General features: G+C 37.6%; 1 non-coding gene across 1 annotated transcript; it reads left to right on the top strand.

The window, feature by feature from the left end:
• The first annotated feature begins 9,898 nt into the window (after window positions 1-9,898).
• Window positions 9,899-9,971, top strand: TRNAN-AUU (transfer RNA asparagine (anticodon AUU)). The gene has a single exon. It is a non-coding gene; the product is annotated as a tRNA-Asn (tRNA).
• The last annotated feature ends 689 nt before the right edge of the window (window positions 9,972-10,660 follow it).

Genomic DNA, 10,660 nt, shown 5'->3' on the forward strand with positions numbered 1-10,660 from the left:
CCTGACCATGTCAGACACTTCGGACAATATCAAAATTCAAATCTAAATTAAAGAATAACATTTTAGTTCAAGGAATATCATGTTGAACACCTGTCAGGTTGCGCAACTTCGGCTTAATCCGGAACACATAATAATGTAACTATGTTAATAAATCATAGCGTTAGTTTTATGCTTAATATGTAATGTATTTATTATTATTGCTATTATTATTATTATTATTATTATTATTATTATTATTATTATTATATTACATCTCTATTATCATTGATACAACTGTTGTTTCAATATTTCTTTTCTTGTATAAGCTTATTAAATGCTCTATAGTACTTTTTTTACACTAGCAACCACCAAAGTATTCCATTTTTTAACATTTCTGATTGCACAAAGTTTGTCATTTTACACGGCGTGCAAAAATGTATTTTTTTTTTTTGCACACGGTTTAAAAAGAAGTAAAAACAATCTAAATTGTAAGTAATACACTTTGTTACGGTACTGTAGGTGAAGTTTTGATATTTATACCCACACTGTATGAAGTTGAAGGTAAAACACAAATACTAAGTTAGTTTTTTTAATTCGCCTGACGTCTCGTTTAAAAAGCCTTTCATGCATGCAAAAATAAGTTGCTTTCTATACTTGTATAAATCATTGCTATTTCACTACAGTGTACCTATTTTAGTTACCTGACTTGAATTTTTTTTCTTTAATACAAATCCAATACTTTCCTTCGATCATTGATTTATATGCAAGTACATTTACCCCCATGAAATCTTTAAAAAAACTCTGATAATCCAAAAATATTTAAAACGTATCATGGTATCATCGAAAATCTGTAAAAATATGACACAGATGCCCTTTAAAAACATCGAAATCTATATTAAAATAACGCGAAATCAAATAGAAATTAGACAGGCTTCCACCAAAAAATAAAAATAGGAACGCGTTTCACTACATATAGGAACTGTTCGGACGTGAAGCTTCCGAATATTGAACATGCCTACACCGTGTACGTGGATGACTGATACTTACTTACGGCTTTTAAAAAACCCGGAGGTTAATTGTCGCCCTCACATAAGCCCGACATCGATCCCTATCCTGAGCAAGATTAATCCAGTCTCTACCATCATATTCCACCTTCCTCAAATCCATTTTAATATTATCCTCCCATCTACGTCTCGGCCTCCCTGAAGATCTTATTCTCTCCGGCCTCCCAAGTAACACTATATATGCATTTCTGGATTCACCCGTATGTGCTACATGCCCTGCCCACCTCAAACGTCTGGATTTAATGTTTATAATTATGTCAGGTGAAGAATAAAATGGATGCAGTTCTGCGTTATGTAACTTTCTCTATTCTCCTATAACTTTATCCCTCTTAACCCCAATTATTACCTAAGCCCTTATTCTCAAAAACCCTTAACCTCTGTTCCTCTCTCAAAGTGAGAGTCCAAGTTTCACAACCATTCACAACAACCGGTAACATAACTGTTTTATAAATTCTAACTTTCAGCTTTTTTGACAGCAGACTGGTTGTTGATGTTTATTGACTTTACTGGCTTTGAGCCAGAGGCCGTTTTAGGGTCTTATACGCGCAGGACGCCCTCTCCAGCCATTGTACATAAATAACAATAAATATATATTTACATACTTATACACTATTTCTGGCATAAGTGCCAGTAGATGTGTGAGTGCGGTGATTGGCTTTTTATTTATTTTATTTTATTTTTTTACTTTATTTTTTTTGTTTTAATTATTTTGGTGTAGGCCTAATTTGTTAATTTGGGATGCTTAAGGAATGGTGAACGGGACAAGAGTTCGGGGTAAAAGATATCAGTTGATAGACAGCATTAAAGTATTATATGGGGAGATTAAGAGGAAAGCAAGAAAGGGAAATGCTGGGTTTGCAGTTAAAGACCTGCTCTTGGGCAGAACACTGTGCATACACACATACATTTTTAAGTTTCCCCTTCCGGTGGCAGAAGCGTCTGAATCGTTATGGAGACTTTCATGGTGTGGTGTTATTTTATTGATCTGCCTCTCTGTTGCTGTCGTGTGTCCTCTCAGACAGTATTCAAATTTCCAACACGTGTTTGCGGTTTTGTTTGTGTGTTTTAGTTTGGTGGTGGGGGCTGGTGGTAGTTGTAGAGGAGTTTCTCCAGTGTTGTTCTGTTGTTTGTGTTCGGGGGATTTGAGAAGATGTGTTGTGTATATACGCGATTTACTGCCGAATGTGTGTATTTCCTGTTTATGTTGTTTAGGTGTGTGAAGAGTGGCTTTGTTTTTGTGGTAGTGTAAACTGCGTTATTTCTGGTGCGTCTGTGCAGGTGGAAGATTTGGCGGAGAATTCTTCTTTCGCGTGCTTCAAATTTCAATTGGGTCGTTGGAGGGGCTTGTGCGAGGAAAATGGAGGGATGTATGCATAGGGATCTAACCAATGCTTTGTATAGGTGGAGGAGTGTTTCGGTTATACAACCGGGTCGATTGATGCCACTTAGGTAGCTTATTGCTCTGGTGGCTGCGTTATATTTCCTCCAGGTTTCTTTAGCTACTTCGGTCCAGGAGAGTTTGGAGGTGAGGGGTATTCCTAGATATGTGAGATTCCGCTGGAGTGGAAGTTGAGTGTTGGCTATTGTGATTGGGTTGTTCTGGAGGACCCGAGTCCGGAGTTTTGGGCGGAAGACGCATATCTGTGTTTTGTCTGTGTTGACTGTGATCCGCCACGTGTTGGTCCAATTTAGATACTGCCTGAGTGTTGCGTTTAGTAACTTCCTAGCGGAGGGGAGTCGGGGGTGTGTTGCCCAATATGCGACGTCGTCTGCATATTGTGCCAGTCCTACTAGCAGGTTATTAGGGAGGGGAATATCTGCCACATAGATGTTATGCAGAGTGGGAGATATGACACTGCCTTGGGGGACTCCAGCTTCTATTCGGAAGGTCCGAGAAAGTTCGTTCCTTCCGAGTCTCACCTGTCCTGTTCGGTTCGATATGAAGCTGGAGAGCCAACGTGTGATTTCGTGTGGCAGGTTTAAGGATGTGAGTTTATATTTTAGGGCGTCTATCCAAACTGTGTCAAAGGCTCTCTTGGCGTCTAAGGCAATAAGGATGCTGTAGTGTCTGCGTGTATAAGCCTCTTCAATGGGAGTGAGCACTCGTATCAGCTGGTCGTGTAGCTGCGCTCCCGGTCGGAATCCGGCTTGAGTGGTCGGGAGTAGATTGCGGTTGCGCATATAGACGTGTAGTCGTGACACGAGAACTTTCTCCATTAATATGGCTAATGTTGATGTCAAACTGATCGGTCGGTAGTTTTGTGGGTCAGACGCGTCTTTGCCTGGTTTAGGAAAGAGAAGAATGTGAGAGTGTTTCCAGCGCTTTGGTGTGTGTCCTAGTCTGAGTGATCCTGTGTAAAGTTCTGCAAGATAATTTAGTGCTTTGGGAGGCAGTTGGCGTAGTATGTTGTAAGTGATTTGATCTGGTCCGGGGGAAGAGTTTTTTTATGTATCTTAGTTCCAATGATATGTCTAGCGGAGTGATGTTGTCAATGAGTGGATCGTCGGTCGATCGAGGAAGTGGCGCTGGAAGCGGCTCGTAGAGATCAGGATTCTGTGTGATGTGATGTGTAATGTATGCTAGATGTTGGGGGTCGAAAGATGGGTGATTTGGTGTGGTGTGTATATTTTCTAGTGTGCGGCTGAGAAGATCTAGTTTACCAGGCGTGTCGTATACTACGTGTTGTCCGTCGCGTAGTGGGTGGTTTGAGTTTGCGTGTTTTCCTCATATCCGTTTGATCACGTCCCAGAAAAGTTTGGGATTGTGAGTTCTATTGTGGTCAAGTCTGTCTATAAATCTTTTCCATCTGTGCGCCTCAAAACGTTGTATGGTTTCTCGTACATCCTGTTGAAGGGAACGGTACAGTCGTCTGTCTTCGTCTGCGTGTGTCCGTGTGAATAGTCTGTGCGCTGCTCTCTTTGTCTTTATTAGTTTGATTATGTTTGGTGGTAGTCGCCTGCGTGTATCCGTGGTGCGTTTTCTTGTCGGTATGGATATATTCATTGCAGCTTCAAGCACCTGTACGAACGTTTTGTCGGCGTGGTCTATGTCTTCTGGTTTTGATATGTCGATGTCGGGTAGTGTCAGTGTAATGTGCGTCTTGAATTGGATCCAGTCTGCGTTGGATGATAAAAGCTTCTCAACTGAATAATAACAGGCATTTTCCATATTGATACATTTTTAATTTATTACGCTAAGGCAGTGGTTTTCAAACTTGTTCGACTCGCGAACCCCTTTCAGATTGATCTGAATTTGGCAGACCCGTTATTAATGGGAAAAAAATATTTTACAACCTTTTTTTTCATTTGTTTATTTATTGTCGCTTTAATTTACAACCTTAAATTAACTTAAAGTTGCTGTAGGTATGGTAAATAGACGTACCCTAGGAGTCTCCTCCAAAAATGACGCAACAAAGCATAACCATATTGAAAATAAAATATTGAAACTACATAAGTTCAAACAATTATACATGCATTTTACATTTAAAATATTAAAACCCAAATTAAATTGGTAAGTTAATAATACACTGGCTTATTTTACTATCTTTAAAATCACATTATTTGAGTTCACACATTTTAATTTCAATATACACTGAGAATTACTTCATTGATATTATGTAAAGCCTTCAGACCGTAACGGGCCATTAGGCCCAATACTTGTTAGGGTGATGACGATGATGATGATGATAATGATGATGATGATGATGATATTATGAAAATATTTTATGTGGTGATAGAATTTCATACGGGCTTAAGTTTCAGGGCAGTTTCAGTACTTTAAACTTCTTTCTTAACCTAAACGTTTTATTATAGAGTTACTCACCTCTTCATTTGAAATTCAAATGAAGGAAGCGCTTAATTTCGATAGCAGCTTTGAAGTCAGGAACTAAAGAAGTTACAGGAAATCTCATATCACTTTCAGCACAAGGTCTATTTCTGGATTAATTTTTTAGATAGGGTTATGAAGAAAGAAACTTCTCGCACAAATATGTGGATAAGAAAGGTAATAAGACTGTTATGGTTTTATTCGCTAACACTGGGAACTCCTTAAAACTAATTAATGGCAAAGACATGACTTTTGTGTAATTGAAAATCAGTAGAAATGGCGTTTAAGTAGAGAAAGTTTCAGACTACTGTTAGCTACAATGTCACTGTAAACAACACACTGCAGTCTTGGACAGTCAGTCCTTGTTATCTGCATACGAAAACCGATATCTAATATAATTTATCATCGTACCTCACTTTACACATGATTGACCTTTGTCGGATTGACTCACATCACTAGAAGTTGAATTCATTTTTGATGTCAACTGAAACGATTCTGATACCGATATGCAACTGCATTTGCCAACCAGGCCAAGTAGAGGTAGCTTATTGTTGAAGCTACAAAATTCTACAGTTGTGATTGGTTGTTACATTTGAGGTTATTACGTTTAGAAATTTGCGATTTAATTGGTTGTTCATTTTCTGAGGTGGAACTCCCAAGGGAAAATTTGTATTTTAGAAATTAATGCGGAAACGTCTTTTAAAATCCAACTGGAAATGTAATTCAGCACGTTTTATGACTGCTCTAAGTGCTACCAGAAGACAACAGAGGTTCAGACACGATGTCTGAAAACCATTTAACAGGTCGGAAAGACATCAAAAGAATTAACAGATGGTACATAATTGCACATGTACGTAAACAAAGATCGTTCGGAATAATAATATAAATAAATAATTAAATTCGGTTTCCCTTATGAAAAGGTTGCCAGATTTGACAAAGCGTATTACATATAATTTGGAAACACACCTAAAAGGTGAAATGATATACATTTGAAACGGTCAGGGAATCGAATATACAAAATGTCAGAAAAATTTACACCCAAGTAGCGTTTGTGCTCATTTACAGTGAAGAAAGGGGGAAAAAATATCATCAGATAGGTTAGAATGATTTGAATGCCATATACCGCGAGAAAAATAATAGTACGGATTTACTGACATTGATATCTAAACCAATCAACAGCCATCGGTTAAGATAACTTGAAATTACCATTATCACTCCCATACAAATTATTTCTCAATATCTGAACCGATCCTTTGAGGGCACTAATGGCTATTTCCTTCATAACACTTCTAGAACCGCCTCTTTACTCGGCTCATAAATAAGTCTGCTGTTTATGACAGACTGCGAATTCTACCCCCTGTCACTATTCAATAGCACAGCGCTGCAAACATTGGACAAAAACTATTTTTTTCCTGCTAAAAGTTGTTTCATCGAAAGAAAACTGCAATAAAAGTTTTGTTGCATTTAACATGTAGAATCACTCTTAAATTTTGGTGTAGAGGTTAACATTCACCCTTTATAAGTTAATATATATGCTGTATTAAGACAGCGGTATTCATTGAGAAAAATTTCTGACATTTGATGTGAATATTTCCCGAATAAAATCACTCGTGACAATTGAACACAAAAATAAAGATATTGATTAAACGGTTCGTTAATACTCACCGTTAGTACACTGATTGGAACATCGGCTGATAGACACGGTGTTGGGTGCTGGGTTTTTCAGTTGCTTCTGTCACCATTCCACCAAATCTACGATATATCACATCATGAAGATATGCTCGGCCTTGCAGCATTGTAACATTTCATGTTGTACACATCAGGGGTTTCACACGTGACCAGTCACTTTAGCTGAAACATATAAAGAGAAAAAGACATAGACAAAACAAATAACATAGGCTAACAAAAGAGAAAGCGATAAAGATGTTTTTATAGTCCAGCATTATAAATAGTTAGTGAAAATCGTTCATAATATTCCTCTTCGTCCACAGATGTGGAGTAACGATTAGCTTGACTGACCGTGAAACAAGCGGGCCCGGGCTCAAATTTTGATTGGGACAAGTTACCTGGTTGAGGTTTTTTCCCGGGGTTTCCTTCAACCCATTAACCAATTAAAAAAATATATACCGCAATACTGTACTAGTACCGTAAAATATTACCATGTCAACTAAAACGTCATGACTAAGAGGCGGATGTTGATAAAGTCATCTTCGTATTTTTCACATTAGGACGATGCCTATTAATATAGAAATCCTTTCCATGTTAATATCAACGTAAAAAAAATAATTTATTATATTGCATTTTTTGACGTTTTTGAACTAATAGGTCATTTTTATATTTTTTCGGCATTTTTGGTCATTTTTAATACTTTGAAGAACTTTTAGATCATTTGGAATTAATTTTACTTTTTTCTTTACCGATAGATCTGTTAAATTATTTTATAAACAAATAGGTCAGTAGTAATTACCTACTGAATAAATGAATAACAGTGAAGTTTGAGTTTTATAGTTTGGAACAGACTCTAAAGTCCATCCCTCATTCCACTGAAGGCTTGACTTCACACAACGGAAGTAATATAGACAACAGCTTAGTTTAAGTGAGGGCTTTGACCGACACCCCTGATTGAAACACATTATAAACCCTTATTAAAATCTATAATTAGTTTTTTCTTAAAACCTTCATTTTGTTGCATGTTCTTTTCCTTTATCTTCGCTAAATTCCAGGAAGTTGCCTATCTCTCCGAGATTTGCAGGGCAGTCATTGAAACAAGGTGGCTAATTTTTAAGAAGTTGTGGTGCGAGTACGGTGAATAATATTTAAATGTCATTTCCTTTTAATTTTATGTCATTTTTCCATTAGTTTAAGGGCATTTTAAGTAGATTTTTAGGTCATCAATATCCGCCCCTTAGTCATGACTTATATTACGGTAACATAACTTGTGCTATAAAGTTAATATTATGGAACGATTCGCCGTGCAATAATATAATTTTAATACATCACTGTTTTCATAGCAAACCCTTTCTTCATAGACCATCATATCAAACTACCCATCGTAACAAATTTAATATATCATTCCTGTTAAACTCTGTGCCTGAAGAAATATTAAGCTAAATATATTCCAACAATCTGAGAAAAATCAGAGGACATGATAAAGTTAAGCTGAAATAAAATGCCGTTTGCAAACACACCTGATTCCGTTGATTCCTCTCGAATCACTCTCGGACCGCTGGGGATACGCGGACCACAGGTTGGGAACCGCTGATCTAGTCCACCGTCAGCCTTCATTCCTCACCTCCATCTGTAAGCAGCATAACACATGGGCAGGGTTGGCCGGGTAAATTACATGATACATATTTTACGTAATTTACATCGCGTAGAAAAACTAATACTTTACATCATTTTCTACGCGTCGTAATAAATTATTTTCACGGAAGTAAATTAATACGGTACATATTTTACTATGTGCTTGAAGACGCTGGATTGCAGTTTTTTTATTCACAGAGCCACAAAATGTACAATTTTCGCAGCTTTTATTTTTAAGTTTTGTGGAAATAGAACCAAGTTCGTCATACTTGCTATGCAAAGGTCCTCCTGCTTACGAAATGTCGTCTTAAACTTTTATATTTTAATACAGGATCTTAATAACTTCAAAATCAGTCATTATAAACGTTTACTGAAGATTTTGGGACTATGCTGTGAACTTAAGTTGATTATGTCATTCCATCCTCGTATCTCAAAAGGACAAGAAATTTTGTGTTTTCTCTTTCAATATTGGTCTCTGTAAACTGGACGACTTCGATCAGCGGAAAAAGGAAAATAAATGAAGTCAGTATTAGACACAAAGATACTATCCGTTACCACAATCATATACGGAGTTGGGCAAAAAATATAAAGACAAAAGGTGCCAGTGGACACCGTAAGAAACACAATGATAAAATGATTAAAACCGTCGACAGAATTTAATGACTAGTAAACTCTGGAATTTGTATCGATGGGGCGAGTAGCTAAGCAACACGCGAAACACTGTGTGGTGTCGGGTTATCATTTAGAGGATAGAAGAAATGAAGACTTAATATCAAGAGCTCCAATTAATTACCTAAAGTAATGCATGCTGCTTGCCTGGGAACTGGGGTAACAACTTAACATTTTATTTACAGTCTTACTACTAAAAGCTCTTATACAGACGTTTGTCTTATATAACTGTTACACAGCTACGTCATAGTTTCGTCATTACTTCATTACGAAAGGTAATAAAATAACTGAGGTTCTCTATTGCATCCGATAGTGCGCGCTAGTGTGCCGCGCTAAGTATCGATAGTACAACTGGGCCTGATCGATTACCACGCTATATATTGGTCAGAGAGCACAGCTACAGCAATAATATTATAATTATTCTGTGTTCTTTGGTTTGTTCTTCTGTGGTTACAAGGCAATCATGATCATAAAATGACAATCGATACGAACAGCTGTTAGACAGGCAGCCATTTTCTATATGTAGCCTATACAACGCTTAAACAGGGGTTTCGTGCATGTAACTATTTACGAACAGCTATTACGAGAGGCGGCCACTTTTTTTCTATATATACAACGCTTAAACAAGTGTTTCGTGTATATAACTACTGCAAACCGAAATTTAACAAATTTGAGTGTGAATAATTTCGAGGAAAAATTGTTCCGGGGCCGGGTACCGAACCCGGGACCTTTGGTTAAACGTACCAACGCTCTACCAACTGAGCTACCCAGGAACTCTACCAGACACCGATCCAATTCTTCCTTCTATATCCACAGACCTCAAAGTTCGATACCCGGCCCCGGAACAATTTTTTCTCTTAATTATTCAAATCAACTTTACAGGGAATTATACCTGAAAGCTTTATTTGCATAATATAAATCACTATTCGTTAACAGAAAACCACAATTCAAGTCACACAGAGTTAGTGTGCACTCAATGTCGGTTGCTTGACGGTTGTCAGCCCACTTTGAGGTGTGTGGATATAGAGGGAAGAACTGGATCAGTCTCTGATAGAGTTCCCGGGTAGCTCAGTTGGTAGAGCGTTGGTACATTTAACCAAAGGTTCCGGGTTCGATACCTGGCGCGGGAACAATTTTTCCTCGAAATTATTCAAATCAACAGCTTGACTTGCAAATTTGAGTCTGTCATGTCTGCCTTAGGATTATAAAAATGTCTTTCTTGCTTGTAATTCAGGAATCGAAACCATTTTATTGACTGAATATTAAATAATTTCATTCATGCATATATTTCTAACAACAGTTCAAAAATAAAAACTATAAAAACATTCCCAACATGGCAGAGTTGTAAATGTGTTCAACGTATGAGAAATTATGTGCCAACTTGGTGGCAGCCATTGTCTTTTTATGGTTTATATAATCAGAAATATTTATGTAGGTACTCGTTAGTCTCGACACATAATGGTAAACGACGGAAGGGAAGATGTGGCACATTTCTCCGGGCACTCTGGCGAGCCAGGCAGACAAGTTTGATTCTGCGCAACTACCAGCACCAGATTCATTTACCTGGGCGGTCAGCAAATGTGTACATTGCGTTAATAGTGTTTATTAACATGAGAATCCATCCGGTTATTATAGTTTTAGTAAATCCTATTTGCATTAGTGTGATCAGCGTAGTCACAAATCAAATTTAATTACGGGAGAGGGCTTTGGGATGATTCACTGCCACTAACCTTGTTCACCATCCCTGTGTACCTCATGCCAGCGAATACCCAAGTATAAAGCACACGACTAGTGAAAAAGTTCTGCAAATCAAGATGCA

This window comes from Periplaneta americana, chromosome 16, assembly GCF_040183065.1.
Source record: "Periplaneta americana isolate PAMFEO1 chromosome 16, P.americana_PAMFEO1_priV1, whole genome shotgun sequence".
Lineage (NCBI taxonomy): Eukaryota > Metazoa > Arthropoda > Insecta > Blattodea > Blattidae > Periplaneta > Periplaneta americana.